Source organism: Lissotriton vulgaris, chromosome 4_1, assembly GCF_964263255.1.
Source record: "Lissotriton vulgaris chromosome 4_1, aLisVul1.2, whole genome shotgun sequence".
NCBI lineage: Eukaryota > Metazoa > Chordata > Amphibia > Caudata > Salamandridae > Lissotriton > Lissotriton vulgaris.
This window is the reverse complement of record NC_141691.1, coordinates 1688274316-1688291509: the sequence shown is the minus strand read 5'-3', so window position 1 is coordinate 1688291509 and position 17194 is coordinate 1688274316.

The window sequence follows — 17194 nt, the reverse complement described above, 5'->3', positions numbered from 1 at the left end:
CTGTGATACTGAGAATCCTCATGCATAATAAATGAGGCTAGTTTTGGAGAAAACCACACAACATTTATGCAGCACCTAACTAGGTAAAAGGTCAGTGCCACAACTGTGATTTAGGATAATGGTACGACAAATATAGGTAAAAGGTCATCAACTACCTAGGCCTATATTGGGGTATATTGGGGTTCATAACAATGGCAAAAGCCCATATGCCACACTTGAATGATCAAGTTACGAAATATGTGAACAGATACAGATACACCTTCTTCAGAGTTACTTAAAACCATTGCACTACATACAAAATAAAACCATATTTAAAATATTCGGGCACCATCGTAAGTGTCATGGTATTGAAAATCTAAAATGCTTCCGTAGCTTTACAGTTTTAAAATGGAGATTTAGTCTTGCAGGAGCCACCTATGAGAATAATGCGGTCAACTGTGACAATTAGTCATCCCCCTAGTAAAGTTTGTAGCCCAATGTTCCAATACCCTGCCGCTTTAGAGACAGTTTGGCATTTTTGCCGGAACTGCTTTAAGGAATCTGACTAGTCTAGTGTTCAATTGTGGCGATGCGGGGTCGAAACATGCCAAAACTGCTTGTCTCCTTGTCAGAATTCCTCTTTGGTTAAAGGGAGTTTTTAGCAGCTGCCTCCTTTCTTGAACCATCTCCGTGCAAGTGCAGATGGTATGTATAATGTCCCCATGGCTGTATTTGCACAGGCTGCATAGTGTGAAGGTCTGCAACCTTTTCCAGAGAGGGCAGTGCTGCGTAGTTGGTAACGCTCCAAGACAGAACTTTAGGAATTTTAATTTCAGAGCTTTTGAATAACCCAAGTTGAAATATTGTTGTGGGGCTAGGATCTTGTATGAATTTAGAGTCATCCAAGTGTGCGCGCTGACAGACTAAGCCGCTTTGTCCTCCAGCAGTGAGTTTATTTTCAGCGACTTCCACACCATTTTTTTGAAAGCTGTATGGTGGCAGTGTGTGTCCCATAAGGGCGAAAGGTCTGTGTTTGTCAGTGCCTCCTGAAGGTACAGTCTTGCTGGCGAACTCACCCTCTGTTGAATATCTTGCCACAGGAGGTGGTTTAGTGTATTGGGATTTGATGTCCTGATCTTGTACCAGCGATTGATGAATGCTCCATAGCAGGCCCAGGTTTGCTTTAGCAGACCGAACTCCAGTCGAATTTGCGTCGGTGAGGTATAGGACGGGAGGCTAAATATCGTTCTATATGCTTTTACAAGCGTTTTGTTCAGAAGATTGGTAACTCTCCCTCAAAGTGCTTCGCTACCATAGGTAATGGAAGGTAGGATTTTAGCCTGTGCTACCACTAAGAGAGGGCGCTGGGATGGGCCAAGTAGTTTAGCTGATAAACCTTTCATGGTCATTGCAAGGATCATCCCTTTCATTTTTATCTCTTCTTGTTGATGGCTGAATGATCCTTCTTTGTCTATATAGACTCCCAAATACTTATAAGCCTCCGCTGATTTCAATGTGTTTGCCGCCCAGATACCATAGGTAGCTCTTTTTTCGTTTGCTATTGATTGTCACTCTAAGCTGGGCGATCATCTTAATGATTTGATGTCTCATTATGATTTGGGTTTCGCCAATGACCTAGTTCCCTCTCCTGCCCCTATGTCTGCTACTGTTAACGGAAGAGGTTTATCCTCTATTATCGATTTTATTTGGATTTCATTCACATTTGCCTCAAGTTTGTTATCTTTTGATATAGGGATTGTTGTTTTGAGTGATCACTACCCACTTTGCCTTAAGTTCCATCTGCAAGCTTATGGGTCTGTGAGGAACAAAAATGTTAAAAGTACGGTGGGCCTATTAGAATTGAATAGAATCAATGGATATGCCATTCGCTGGTCGAATGTAGATCCTGAGGTATTGACCAAGCGGCTTATTTCTTCCCATAAAACTGCCTTTGATATCTGCCTCAGTGAGTCCTCTATCCCGGAAGAAATAACTTCCTCTTTCAATGAGATAACTATCGAGGTTAAGAAGTTACTGTCTGCCCAATGTGGTTCTGCCCCTAAAACACCTGGCTGGTTCAACAGCGCCTGTTCTAAAGCGTATTCCAATCTTAAACTAGAACTTCACAAGCAACCCAGATCCCAAAGGGAGGTAAGGAGGGCAAGAGCCATTTATAGGAAGGCAATAGCTCACAGAAAGAGATCATTGAGTGAAGAAGCGTGGGGGAGTTACATGAGGCCGCCCAAAAAAAGGACTCTGCGGCTTTCTGGCAAATCTTAAGAACTCCTCCCTTGATAAGGGATGGAAGACCTACCATTGAAATGGCTATTTCAGAAAAGGACTGGATAAGCCATTACTCTGCCTTATGTAAGTGGTAGGTCGAGTCATCTTGCAACGGTTACAGGATTGTGCAACTGAATCCAATGTCCTATCCTACCTGCAGTATGGGTTCCGGGAGGGCTTGGGTACCCTTGAACAAAGTCTTAACCTGGCTATGATTGTTGGGAAATATACGCAAGCAAAAAATGGGAAACTATATTTAGTTTTCGTTGACTTGACTGCAGCCTTTGATTCTGTTGTCCATTTGAGGCTATGGGAGTCACTCGTTGATCTTGGAGTAGATCATGATTTCATCGCTTTCTTGCACCACTTCTATGAAAGAGCTTCAGCCAGCGTCAGATTTGGGACGAAGGGGCAATGCACTTCGGGATTTCCTGTTAGAAGAGGGGTCCGTCAGGGCTGTGAGTTGGCCCCTTTTCTTTTTAACATATATAAATGGTATGGCTGACGCACTTCTTAAGGGTGGCTCGGATTTTCTGCAAGTTGGTGGGAGAGGAATTCCTGCTCTCCTTTATGCTGATGATGCAGTTCTTATGGCGCGAATAGGTAATGGTCTACAAAAAGCCCTGACCAGTTTTAGAGCCTTTATGGGTACCTGGGATTAAAAATAAATCTTTCCAAGACTTTCCCAATGAATCACGCTTCTGGGTCCCGGAGTACCACTGGTCGAGGGGTACAATACCATTTTGGTTTTTGTTGATTCTTTCTCTAAAATTATCTAAATCTCATGGTGTACCACAGATAATAATGTCTGATAGAGTGTCCCAGTTTGTGTCTAAATTTTTGGAAGAAATGTGTGCACAGTTTAGGAATAGATACAAGATTCTCTACCAGTTACCACCCAGAAACAGATGGACAGACTGAGAGGGTAAATCAAGAATTGGAACAGTATTTGAGACTCTTTTGTTTAGAACAGGAGGGTAATTGGTCAGACCTGCTCTGGATTGCAGAGTTTGTCTATAACAATGCAGTGCATGATTCCACCGGTTGTAATCTATTTTATTTGAACACAGGAAGAAATCCCAGTGTAGTGATAGGAAGAAAAGATGATTCAGTTCCTGCTGTTATAGAAATAGTGGAAGATTTACAGGAGGGTTACAAAAAAGCTCAAGAGAATCTGTTAAAGGCAAAATAATCTTCTAAAAAACATGCAGATAAGAAGAGGAGATCAGGTCCAGTATTTGTAGAAGTAGACCAAGTCTGGTTGTCCAATCGACATCTTAGAATGAAAGCCAATCGAACATTTTTCAACCACGATTTATTGGTTCATTTAGAATGAAGAAAATAATCAGTCAAGTGGCAGTTAAGTTACAGCTTCCAAAACTAATTAAAATCCATCCAGTTATTCATGTATACCTTTTGAAAAAGAACTCTCCCAATGTAAGATTGAAGAAATCACCCTTACCTATCAGGGAGGAATCCGAAGAAGTGTTTGAAATTAGCAGAATCTTAGACCCAACAATTTCTCAGAATAAATTGTATTATCAGGTAGAGAGGCAGGGTTTGGGCCAGAAGAAAGGTCATGGGAAACATCCTCCCATATTCATGCTCCTAGACTGATGAAGAGTTTCCATAGAATACATCCAAAGAAACCAAAATCTGGGAAGGCCCTTTTAGAGGGAGGTACTCTCAAGAACATCATGGACAGTGCTTGCGCATTGAATGGTCAGATACAAAGATGTGATTGTCTTAAAAAGGTAATCAAATATCCTCACTGGAGAAGGCCTTGTTTCACTTCTAGAAAAGCATTAAGACATTGGGGCCAATTAAGATGTCGGGCGGATCGCCACCACCATGCAGGCGGTGGTGATCCACCCGACATCCATGACCGCCCGCCACCTATTTCCCCCAGCCATATTACAATGGCGGGGGGCCGCGGCGGACGGAAACACCGTCGGCCGCTTTTCTGCCCCGGTTGCCTTGCGGCCGGGGCGGAAAAGGGTTCATATGGCTGGCGGTGTCTTCCAGACACCGCCAGCCATATTACGATGGCCTCATGCAGATGCCTTTCCGTGGCGGCAATGCCGTCACGGAAAAGCATGCGGTTTTTAATTTGGGGGCCCCCTGCGGGCCCCCATGGTGAAGGCAAGAGGGTGGGTGGACATGGGGTGTACCTGTGGTACCCCTCTGCATTTGCATACACAAATCTGCATGCACGGCACAGTGCCTGCCGCTTTGTGTATGCAAATGCATGCCTGCCGCAATGTTTAAAATGCATGATGCGCCCGCCAGTGTGGCAGGCGCATAATAATTGGCATGGCGGGACCCCCGCTCACGTCGTGGATGGTCCTGTTTTCCACAGGGATGACGGACGGGCAAAGTCCATCCGCCATCCTAATCGGCCCCATTGTTTGCAAGTTCTAAAAGATTCTACAAGAAAGATTCCAGGAATAGATGCGTCTTCAATAGTTCAGGGTCTGCGGTTGAGTGTTTCTAGGCACCTGAAGGATGACGAGAGCAGTGCGCATGCTCCAATGAGAAACGGTGCACTTCATGAGGCGCAGGTAGAATCTTACTACAGCGCAAGATTTGTTAAGAGAATGTTGCCGATATTCAAAGACAGAATTAGTGACTTGGTTCCGTGCTGGTGTGCACCGCCTTAGGAAAGTCTTTTCAATTTCTAGAAAGTGTCTCATTTAATGCATGCACAACTAAAGTACTGAAGAAACATTAAAATTTAAATTAATACTTATCAGGCACTAATAAGTTAGTCACCCTAAAATATTCTTGAGTTCTAGTAAAACCAATAGAAAGAAATCCTGAGAGGAGATCCCTCCTGAATTGAATTAATTTCTCTGGTAAGTAGTCCTATAGTTGGTTGGTTGGTTGGTTGGTTGATAAGCTTTATTTCGATACATAAAAATATCTTAAAAGCAGTACATACAACAAATATTTAAAAAAGCATTCTACAACTGTACATGACAAAACATCAAAAGGGATCAAAAAGACGGTAAAAACATTGAGATAAGTACAGTTAAAAAAAGAATTAAATTGATACAGAAAGCCTATTTGAGCGGATCAACCAAGACCATTTTAAAAATTTTGAGATGCCACAAACTACAAGGGCAGAAGTGTCTGTTAATAAAATCCGTAGGGCCACTGAATATTGGCGGGTGCCAAATGTTCTGCACACTGGTTTAAGCCAACGCTTCCTTGGGTTACAATAGTCCGGACATTCAAAAAGGATGTGAGCAACCGTCTCCACCCGTGTGGTACATAGGGCACAATAGGGGGAATGCTGGGAGGTCGATTTCCATCTCGATAGCAAATTACCTACTGGTAGGGTGCCCACCCTAAACCTAAAGTACAATGCCCTATCAAATGCGATGGAAACCAAATCAAGGTAGGGTTCGTAGGCCACCACGTCTTTGATTCTTAGAAAAGCTGAGGTGGAATTACAGTGACCTGGGTTGCTAATGAGTTTAAAAGAGACCCAGTCCCAGTATAGTTTCTTCAGGGTGGCTTTAGGTGGAGCAGATCAAGTAACCCATGCTTCAGCCAATCCCAGCTCCCCCAAAAGGCTTTTGACATCCCTCAACCACTTTACCCTGTGCCAACCCCCCATGGCCATCACCTCGGACAGGCCCTCAGCATATGAGGCAAGTTCGGGGACCCTCCACAAACGAGCCCACAACAACAGGGGCCATAGTCGTGCCTGATCCACAATCGATCTGCATCCCAGGTCCAGTAGTACGGGAACTGTGGGTGTGCTCAAGGGGAGAGTAATAAGATATTTCAAAAATTTGCTCTCCACCTTGGCTAATACCTCCAAATTACAAGTGCCCCCCAACTCTGCCCCATATAGTGCAGCGGAGACCCCTCTAGCTTTATAGATATCAATAACAGAGGCCATGCAATGTTTGGGGGAAGAGCAGTGTTCCCTAAGTAGGGCACCGCCCACCCTTTTATGGCTGAGAAGCATTTTATTAATATGCGGAGTCCGAATCATGGAGTCACTAAGCCGGATTCCCAGGTAATCAAACTCTGCTACCTTCTCCAGTGGACAGTCATTCAGGACCGGTGGACGCCCTAGTTTCCTGGGGGGATTCATGACCAAATACTTGGTCTTATCAATATTGATCACCAGTCCCCTCAGGGCTACAGTACGACTTCATTACGAAGCTTCAGGTAGTGTCTCAACCTTATGATAAATCGCAGTTCCTGCTCTCTTCTCTGTAAGAAGAATTTCATTATATATTTAGACCAACAAGTGGCTACTACAAAAGATATCTCCATAAGGAATTTACCACAAATCGGACAGTCTCACAAAGAATTTTGGAAAAGAAAATTATACAGTTGAGAAAGTGTTATTTCTGTGCAGTTTCCATCTATGCGTGAAAATATACTATTTTCTTCACACAAGCGAGAAGGAATTGCCTTTATCTTTTGGGTAAATGGACTTTTACATTACACATCTGTTAACTGTGACTCAGTTAGAAAGTTTTATTTAGGAATGCATGTATGGTTTGTTTTTCCACATGCAGGTACTGAGACCAAAACCAAAAGCAGGATAGACGGAAGCGTAATAGAAAATTCCCGATACCTTCTCAACAAGTCAGTCTCTCTTTTTATCCACTTCCCCTTCCCCCGCTGTTGCCCTCACCAAGAAAGATTGCTGTTGGTGGGAGTATTAGTGGTGGGGCCTTGGGACCATCCTCCGCTCCCTTTGAATCAGAAGGGGTAATCTTGACACCATCCCACTTAGGGCAAAAAGTGCTACGCAAACATACGATGTACAGAATGCTGAAAAAATCAAACATTCATTCCCAGTCAAGAGATCAAGGTTAAATCCATCATTCTTTTGCTCTCCATGCCACCCAAGTTTATACTTAGCCATATGCAAGTTAGTCTTCACCTTGCTCCTCTTCAGAACAGTCCAACCCAAACTGCCAAGCCCGCTCCTCCCTGGACAGGAAACAAGCATCCTGGAACCGGTTTCGTGGCATCGCCCCTCATCAGCCAGGCTAGCTTAAATCCAGTGAGCATGGGACCAACATCTGGCCATACCTATGGGCTAAAAGTGCTACATGAACAAATGATGGATGACATGCTGAATAAATCAAATATTCACCCCTGTCAAGAGATCTGGGTTAAAACCATCATTCTTTTGCCTACCATGCCACCCCAGTTTAGAACCAGCCATATGCAAATCAGTCTTAACCCTGCGACTCATGGGAACAGTCCAGCCCGAACTGCCTATCCAGGCCCTCCCTGGACAGGAGACAAGCATCCTGGGACTGGTTTCGGGGTAACACCCCATCTACCAGGCTAGTTTGAATCCAGTGGCACAGTGAGCATGGGATCAACGTCTGGCCATACCAATACCACTTAGGGCTAAAAGTACTACATGAAGAAATGATGGATGAAATGCTGAATAAATCAAATATTCACCCCCGTCAAGAGATCTGGGTTGAAACCATCATTCTTTTGCTCACCATGCCACCCCAGTTTAGAACCAGCCATATGCAAATAAGTCTTGACCCTGCTCCTCATGGGAACAGTCCAACCTGAACTGCCAAGTTAGGTCCTCCCTTGTCTAGAAGCAAGCCTCCTGGGACCGGGTTTAGGGTATCACCCCTGCTCTGCCAGGCTAGCTTGAATCCAGTGGCACATTGAGCAAGGGACCTATGTCTGGACATAACCAACCCACTAATTGAAAAAGTTCTATGCAAACAAATGAAGAACAGAATGCTGATTAAATCAAACATTCACTTCCAATCAAGTGATCTAGGTTAAATCCATTGTTCTTTTGCTCTCCATGCCACCACAGTCCAGCCCAAACTGCCAATTCAGGTCCTCCCTGGACAGGAAACAAGCATCCTGGGACTGGTTGCTGGGTATCACCCCTCATCAGCAAGGCTAGCTTGAATCCAGTGACACAGTGAGCGAAGAACCCACGTCTGGGCATACCTATCCCACTTAGGGCTAAAAGAGCTAATTGAACAAATGAAGGACAGAATGCTAAATAAATCAAACATTCACCCCCAGTCAAGAGATCTGGGTTAATCCATTGTTCTTTTGCTCACCATGCTACCCCAGTTTAGACACAGCCATACGCAAATCGGTCAGGACCCTGAAACTCAAGGAAACAGTCCAGCCTGAACTGCCTAGCCAGGCCCTCCATGGACAGGAGACAAGCATCCTCAGACTGGTTTTGGGGTAACACCCCTCATCTAACAGGCTAGCTTGAATCCAGTGGCACAGTGAGCACAGGACCAACGTCTGGCCAGACCACCCTTCTGATCCTACTCGACCTTACGGCATCATTTGACACCCTGTCCCCCACCATTCTGGCCGCCCGCCTCAGTGAGACGGGGGTGAAGGGGCTGGCTCTCAGTCTCCTCACTTCTTTTCTTAACCATCGGGAGCAAAGGGTCAAACTGGGTGACTTCCTTTCCAATGCCATGCCTTTGCAATGTGGGGTACCACAGGGCTCCGCTTTGAGCCCCACATTGTTCAACATCTACGTGGCCCCACTTGCTAGACTTGTAAGATCTTTTGGACTGGAAGTGCTCTCATACGCCGACGACACCCAGATTATGGTCTCCCTGTCCCACTCTGTCGAGACCACGGCCCTAAATTTCCGAAACTGTATGGAAGCTGTGGCAGGCTGGATGGCCTCGAATTTTCTTAAATTGAATGGGGAGAAAACGGAGATCTTGATCTTCGGGGGAAATAAGGAGATCTGGTCAGACGATTGGTGGCCCCAGACTCATGGATCCTGTCCCCAGCCTTCCTCATCTGCCCGTAACCTGGGAGTCATTTTTGACACCTCACTTGCTTTTGATAAGCAAGTAAGTAGAACTGTTGCAACCTGCTGTGGGGTCTTAAGGATCCTAAGAAAACTTACTCTTTACCTTTCTCCTGATGCCCGGAAACAGGTGGCAGTTGCCCTTCTATCCTCGTGACTGGACTACTGCAATGCTCTTTACCTTGGCATGAGCACTAAACTACTCCATCGCCTGCAGGTCATCCAGAACGCGGTAGCAAGATTCGTTGTCAATGCCCCCAGACGTTCCTCTGGGACCAGGATCAGGAGAAACCTTCACTGGCTCCCGGTGTATGCCAGAATAAAATTTAAAATTCTGACCATTACCCACAAGGCTCTTCACGGTGCTGGCGCTGAGGGCATCAGGACCTTAGTGTCGACCTATATCCCAGGCAGGGCACTACGCTCCTCTGGTCAGTATCTGTTGTCTATTCCCCGAGTTGCCAAGGCGAGATGGGGAGGTAAGGCATTCTCCTCACTAGCCCCCAGACTTTGGAACGAGCTCCCCCTGGAACTCAGGGGCCAGGATTCCCTGCTGCTCTTCAGAAAGGGCCTCAAAACCCTGCTCTTTACTGAAGCCTACTCTTAGGTTTCCTCTTACCTCCTTTTCATTTCAGTACCTGGCTTTTTTATTCCATCTTTTGCGCCTTGACGCCTTTGGGAAAAGTAGCGCTTGTATAAATCGCCTTTCAATCAATCAATCATACCACTGAGGGCTAAAAGTGCCACATGAACAAGTGATGGACGTAATGCTGAATAAATCAAACATTCACCCCAGTCAAGAGATCTGGGTGCAAATCAGTCTTGACCCTGCTCCTCATGGGAACAGTCCAACCCGAACTGCCAAGTTAGGTGCTCCCTTGACTATAAGCAAGCCTCTCGGAACCGGGTTCGGGGTATCACCCCTGCTCAGCCAGGCTAGCTTGAATCCAGTGGCACAGTGGGCAAGGGACATATGTCTGGATATACTCATCCCACTAATTGCAAAAAGTGCTACGCAAACAAATGGTGGATGGAATACTGATTAAATAAATCATTGAGGAACATGGCGGCAGGGTAAACGTGACCGCCGCCTCTCACCTTTCCGAGTGCACAGCGGAGCGCTCGTAGCCCAGACCCAGGATATCACCTTCAGTGGAGCCAGCGTGGGGAGCCGTGCGGCCGCGCAGTCTGCCATAAGCCGCTAAGGTCCGTTGGAAGGAAGGGCAATAAGCCCTGGAATCGTTCTCCACCATTCCACCCTCGCAGCAGCCTCCCTGCCGCGGTGACCGGTGGTTGCTGGCGGGTCTGCAGCTCCATCGGGATCGGCGAGAGTCAGCCCAACTCCACTTCCAGGTCACAGGGGGCAGCTTCATAACAAGTCCTCGGGCACGTGCACCATTACTGGAGTTCCAGGCACCCCATCCTATGAGCCTTAAAAGAACCCCCCACACTGCTATAAGGGAGAAAGGACAAAAAAGAACAACCAAGGCTGACAAGACAGGACAGACCACAAATCTACCGCAAAAACCCCCAGGTACTTCCAGATGTACTCTGAGGAATTCAAAGGTAGATTTCTCCTTAGGTTTACCCAGGGAGGAGGAGATAGCAATATCTCCTCCAATTATTTTCCCCATTAATGTACCCGTACATACTGGTGTTAAAACTCCCAGTCTACTTCCTCATATACAAACTCCAGAATCTAAAGCACCTAAAGGGACACTCTTTGAACATAAGCAGAAAAAGAAAAGTGGGAAAACACAGGCAACCCCACACGACCCAGCTATTAGGAAAACAAAAATTACTCCCTCATTAAAATCTTACTTTAAGGTTCAGGAAAGGGAGGCGCTCCCTATACCACCTTCTACTCACAACACTCCTCTCTAAGTAACCCCATATAAGGAAATGGCACCCATACTTAAAGAACAGAGCAAATACACGGGACAGGGGTCGTTCCTTTCTCTAATAAATTCCAAGTGCTTGGGGAGAACCTGTTATATCCCGACTTAAAATTAGAAGAGGACTCTGAGGCTCTAGCTTCGGAGACAACAGTTGTAACCACAGAAGCAGGGAGTATATCGCAAGATACTGGGGATCTTTTGCGTGCCCTTTTGGAAGAAATAAAAAACAGGTTCACGCAAACCAAGCAAAGATTTACGAGGTTGGCGAAAGCTTGGAAAGTAAACTAGCAACCATCTCAGAAAGAATAAGAAGCTTAGAAGTGGCCTTAGAGCTGGTACAAGAGGAAATGGCAGATAACTCAAAACAAATAGCAGAGCTAAAAGCAAGCGAAAGACTACTACAGGAGAAAGTGGAGGTGCTAGAAATTCATTCTAGGAGGAATAACTTAAGGATCCTAAATATTCCTAAAGGGGAAGAAGGGGGAGACCTAAAAGAATTTGGTATAACCCTGACAAAAGAGTCAATACCGTCTGCTAAGACTCTCAACTTGCACCAAGATATACAACGGGTGCATAGGGATCCGTTCAGGAAGAATCCCAATATATCTAAGACAAGAAAAATTCTAGTAAACTTTAACACCTACACGATAAAAGAGAAGCTGCTTGCCGAAGGCTTAAAAGCGGGCACTTTTACAAAAGGCGATTGGTCTTTTAGAATTCGGTCAGATCTAGCCAGGGAGACTCAGAATCGACAGTGGGAATTAGGGAAACACATTCAGGAGTTGAAATCTCTAGGTGCTACGGCCCAACTAAAATTCCCCGCCACATTAAGAATAATGTGGAATAACAAGATGTTCAACATAAAGGATCCAGGCGAAGTTGTAAACCTAATAGAAAAAATGAAAAGTTAAAGGGCTAGGAGTAGACGATAAAATGAATAAATCATGATTACTATGGAGAGGTGAGGGCAAAGGGCTAGTCAGAATGCCCTATTTGGATAAAGGCAGGGTTCCTCAGGGGGGAGAAGTCAATACACATGCACTAATGTACATAATTCACAGGGTGGGGAGCAGTGGGGAAAAGCTGCTAGCGGCTCCACCCCTCTTTGCATCGGCTTCTCTAAGCGTGTCAGCACAAAACCAAAACGAGACAGAAAAACTTCTTAGACTAAAGAAAAAACAGATTCGAACGGATCTACATGGTCACTTCCTGCTCCAACATTTGAGAGCAGGGACTATTCCAGGAGGCTTACAGATAAAAAATATACCTGTAATTTTTACAGAAGACCCCATCTATAAAAAGGGCTATAGTTTCATAGGAACAAAATGTAGTCGTGACCTAATGGTCCTGACAATTGAGACAGCCCAAAGACTATCAAAGGTCCAATTGGAGGAAATAGAAAATTTACAAACAAGTATTGCTACAAACCAATTGATAACTGACGCTAAAGGATTATTGGAAAAAGTGGAAAAAGAAATCAGCGAATTTAAGGACTATACCATCAACCAATAGACCAACCAATTTGACAAAGATCAAAAAAAATTCAACATAGAAAAGGTATATCCGTATCTTCAACAAGATTTCTATTCACGACCTGACTCTTGAAGATACCTACAGGAGTATCAAGGAAGATCGTTTCAAAAATACATCACCTTTCCGACACCTCGTCCTCAGGCAGTAGCAGTGAAGGAGAGAATACAGACCCCAGAAGAACTACCAACAGAAGAAGCTCCTTTCAACAAAACTAACAGGGCCCTACTTTTTTAGGGAGAGGTCAGACAAAATCCAGAGGAAAGCCAAGATATACTCAGCCATGGGAAATATTGACCAGACGTCAGAACTACAAGAACTGACGCCTTCATTAATTTTCAATATCTCCAAGAAAATCCTAACGAAGGACGAAGAAAGTATACTCCAAAAAGGACTAACCTTTGTCCCTACCAAAAGGACAGATTTTGTAAAACTTAAGACGGAAACTATAGAATTCTTCCGAAAAATCAGGTTAAAAACATTCTTCTCAGAAAACCCCATGAATACAAATATGGAAACTACTGGACTTCATAATAAATCTACTTTTTGTCCTCCCAACTATAAAATACCTAAGGAATTACTAACATTTGAGAGAACCATCCTTTCAGCAATCAATGAAATGGAGAAGACGACCAAGTGGGTCAAACATAACATCACAAAATCTGAGTCATTGGCATTGACACAATTATCAAATGATACATCTGTAATAATCAAACAAGCAGATAAGGGTGGATCTATTGTGATATGGGACCGTCAATTATATACCAACGAAGTCAAGAAACAACTGAGCGACACCAATTGCTACCGCAAGCTGAGTAAAGATCCTACAATGGAACTAAAACATCAACTGCATTCCATCATTGATGAAGGGTTCCAACAAGGTTTCCTGGGAAAAAAAGAATTTGAATACTTGAAAATAAAACACCCTAGAATTCCGCTCTTTTACGTACTACCGAAAGCACATAAGAATGCCAATTCTCCACCTGGACGCCCCATTGTGTCCGGTTGTGATTCTCTCATGGAACGGATTTCCAAATTTGTGGATTTCTTTTTGAAGCCATTCATTCTCTATGTAAAATCCTACATCAGGGACACAACTGATTTCATCAATAAATTACATGATGTGAAATTTGACAAAACAAGTGATTGGTTGGTTACAATGGACATAACGTCCCTGTATACCCAAATACCGCAAGCTGAGGGTATACAGGTTTTGAAATCTATTTTGGAAACCAGAGAAAAACCAGAAAAGGTACCGACAGAATTTATTATACAGCTGGCACAATTTGCACTTAAATACAACTACTTATACTTTGATGGAGATTTCTATTTTCAAATAGGTGGGGTGGCGATGGGCTGTCCATTCGCCTCGGAATTAGCTGTCCTCTTTATGTCAAGCTATGAGGATAAATTCATTTACCAAGATAACACCTTTGGACCTTCAATCAGTCATTGGAGTCGTTTTATTGACGACGTTTTCTTTGTGTGGTCTGGCTCTGAAGAAGAACTGAAGCTTTTCAACCTTTGGCTCAACAATAGAACACAAGAAATTAAATTCAGTCTGATGTACTCAAAAAATAAAATCCCATTTCTTGACGTAGAGATATACCCTTCGGATGAAGGAGGTCTGATGACAACTCTATATAAAAAGGAAACCGACCGGAATAGGTCGTTACACTTTACCAGTAACCATCCCCGAAGCTTAAAGGAGAACTTGCCATATGGGCAATACCTAAGGATCCGGAGAAATTGCCAAGATAAGCAAGAATTTGAAAAACATGCGGAAAAATTAACTAGCAATCTTATTGACCGTGGGTACCCCAAAAAACTTCTGCGCCGTTCTAAAAAACGAGCATGGTGGACTCCACGAGAGCATTTGTTGGAGAAAAAAGTGAAAAAGAAATTGGACCGAATAGTATTGGTCACCACATATTGCCCTAATTCAAACATGTTAAAAAAAGTGGTGAATAACAACTGGCACTTGGTGAAAATTTTGAGCGAAGAATTGAATAAACCCCCACTTTTCGCATTCAGAAAAGAATCAAGTTTGGCCAATAAACTGGTGAGAGCTCCACTAACAACGAAACCACAAAGGAATTTGAGAAGCATGATTGGATTACCCCCAGTTGTGGGGCACCATAGATGTGGAGGGTGTAACTGTGTGACTCCACTGAAGAGGGATCAATGTTCAAACACAATGAAATAACATGGAGACATGACATGTTCACAAATTGCAAAACACGATATGTGATCTATGGAATTAGGTGCCCATGCAACCTTCTATACATTGGCAAAACTAACCAAGAGATCCGTTTAAGAATCCAGCAACACAAATCAAGGATAAAACGAAAGGTACCAAAGGCCCCATTGGTCAACCATTGGCAAATGAAAAATCACGGAGATAATGAACTGCAATGGACTGTAATCACAAAAGTTGAACAAGATCCAAGAGGAGGGGATCTGGATGCAAAACTTTCAAAAAAAGAAGCAATGATGATCGTAAGATTCAACATAGCCACAAACGGATTAAATGAACTTTCCGAGATGTTCAAATTATAAACATGAGTTTATATGTGTACCGGTATGGCCCAGCATCAGACAAAAATAATAAAAGATTATAACCCAGCACACGATCCATTGGAGAGGTTCCCTATCTAAGATGGCCCTCGCAGAAGGATTCCATACGAGAATTCCTCACAATGCAAAAAAAATTGTCTAAAAGCCCACAGCTGTATGTGTAACCATTCGCCAACCAAGAACATTGTATTCAAAGGGCTCATATGATTATACCATCACGCTAATTTAATACATGCTTACAGAAAATAGAGCGACATTGACTATAGAAAGATGGCCCCCTACAATTCACCATTAAGTCATGTGACACCAGAACCAGGAAATAATAGCGTCACAGAGCTGCACGCCTCAGATCGTGAGACGGGACCCGGCCAGAACACGCCACAAATGAAAGGTACGATCTATTAGATAGCTGAAAGGAACTGCAACCTATCTTTAAGCCTCCATAAAATCGAAACGGATAAGGAGACGTTTACCCTCCTCCGATTTATTTCAGGCGCTCTGTGAACCTTGAATAGTACTCAGCAGATTCCTTCATGTACAGCATCTGAGAACCAGTTACAACAATCTGGTAAGATTTATAACTTCTTGCACTTGGACTGCGTGGCTAGTCACACAACAGAGATCAGCTCCCTTATACATTTTCATCATTGTCTTTCACAGAATGAAAAGAAAAGACAACACCTTTAAGTAAGTATGCCTCAGAGCGTGCCTGACATTGAACGCCTGTAGCTTGACAATTTAAATAGCGTGTGTATTTGTCATATAGGTGGTCCCGCTTCGCGGACGTTGGTGAATTTAGGAAGCACATCTCAACTGACATTTAGAGAGGTAAGAAGCAGAGAACCGGGTGTAGAGCCCAAATCAGCTTCTGTGACTTTAATACCGCATTCTAACAGAAGTTCCCCTGTCTTCCATTCACAGTCTATGGTCCTGATGAGAACTCTATACTTAGAGAGTTCGAAACGCGTAGACCTTCCCATGTAACGTCGTCACATTGAAACCATAAGAAAACTGAACATTTTGACTACAGTGATTTATACCTTCAAATGAGATTCTATGGTTTCTTGTTCAAAAATTGTATATAAATTGTATAAAAATAGTTGCTTGTTGTTTTAGATTGCTAGATGAATGAATGTTTTGAGTATGTATGGAAAAGTTCTCTAGTATGAATGAGGCTCGAAGAGAGAATTATTATCATGTTTGTTTTTTTGATGTGCTTCAAAATATCTTGTTGAAATATGGAAATGCTTAAAAATAAATGAAATAAGAAAAGTGTAAATAAAATGCAAAATTGAAAAGATTGATCCTATGATTAGAATTCCTCTTACATAGTGTTTTATTTGTATGTAAAGAATGAAATAATATTCTATGTTTAAAGTATTTTATTCATCATGACACACCAAGACAAATACACAGCATCATAAAGTTCCCAGCAGCTCTTGAGGATTAGATAAGTACAAAAGCCAACAATCACGGGCCATGGCGGTAGTCCGACCAGGCAGGTGAAAGAGTGCATAGGTATGGTGCGACACAACATTTCCAAATAAACACCCCCCCCGCCACCCCCAACTATCCCAACTCAACTCCCCCCCACCCTCCCTACCTGTCGTCCAGTGCAGCACCATCTCTCCATATGTATAACAAAATCAAAAGTCCTAAGGAAGGGGGGGACCCCACGATAACTCATCTGTCTGCCATCGGTGGTTTCGTGAGCCGCAGGAGGCGAAGATACCTGGGGCAAGTAAGTTCTCTAAACTCCGTAAGCAACAGAGCGTGGAACGGTTGCCAAAGCTCGTTGAATTGGGCTATGTCCCCAGCCACCATAAGGGGCATCTTTTCCATACCCAGCACATGCCACAACCTATGAAGCCAACCTGTGACAGTGGGCTGTGTGGTCGTGCGCCAGTGAATCAAAATATTCTGGACCACAGAGCCTAAGGCGATAGCGATCTGTCTACCCCTCTTGGACTTCAGGGGATACATCAAGTCGTTCGGAAGCCCCAAGAGGGTATATGCAGGGAAGCGCGGAAGCTCAGTATTGAAGTGAGAGTCTATTGCATCCAACACTTCCGTCTAATAGGCAGCTAAAAGAGGGCAGTCCCATAAGATATGTGTGAGA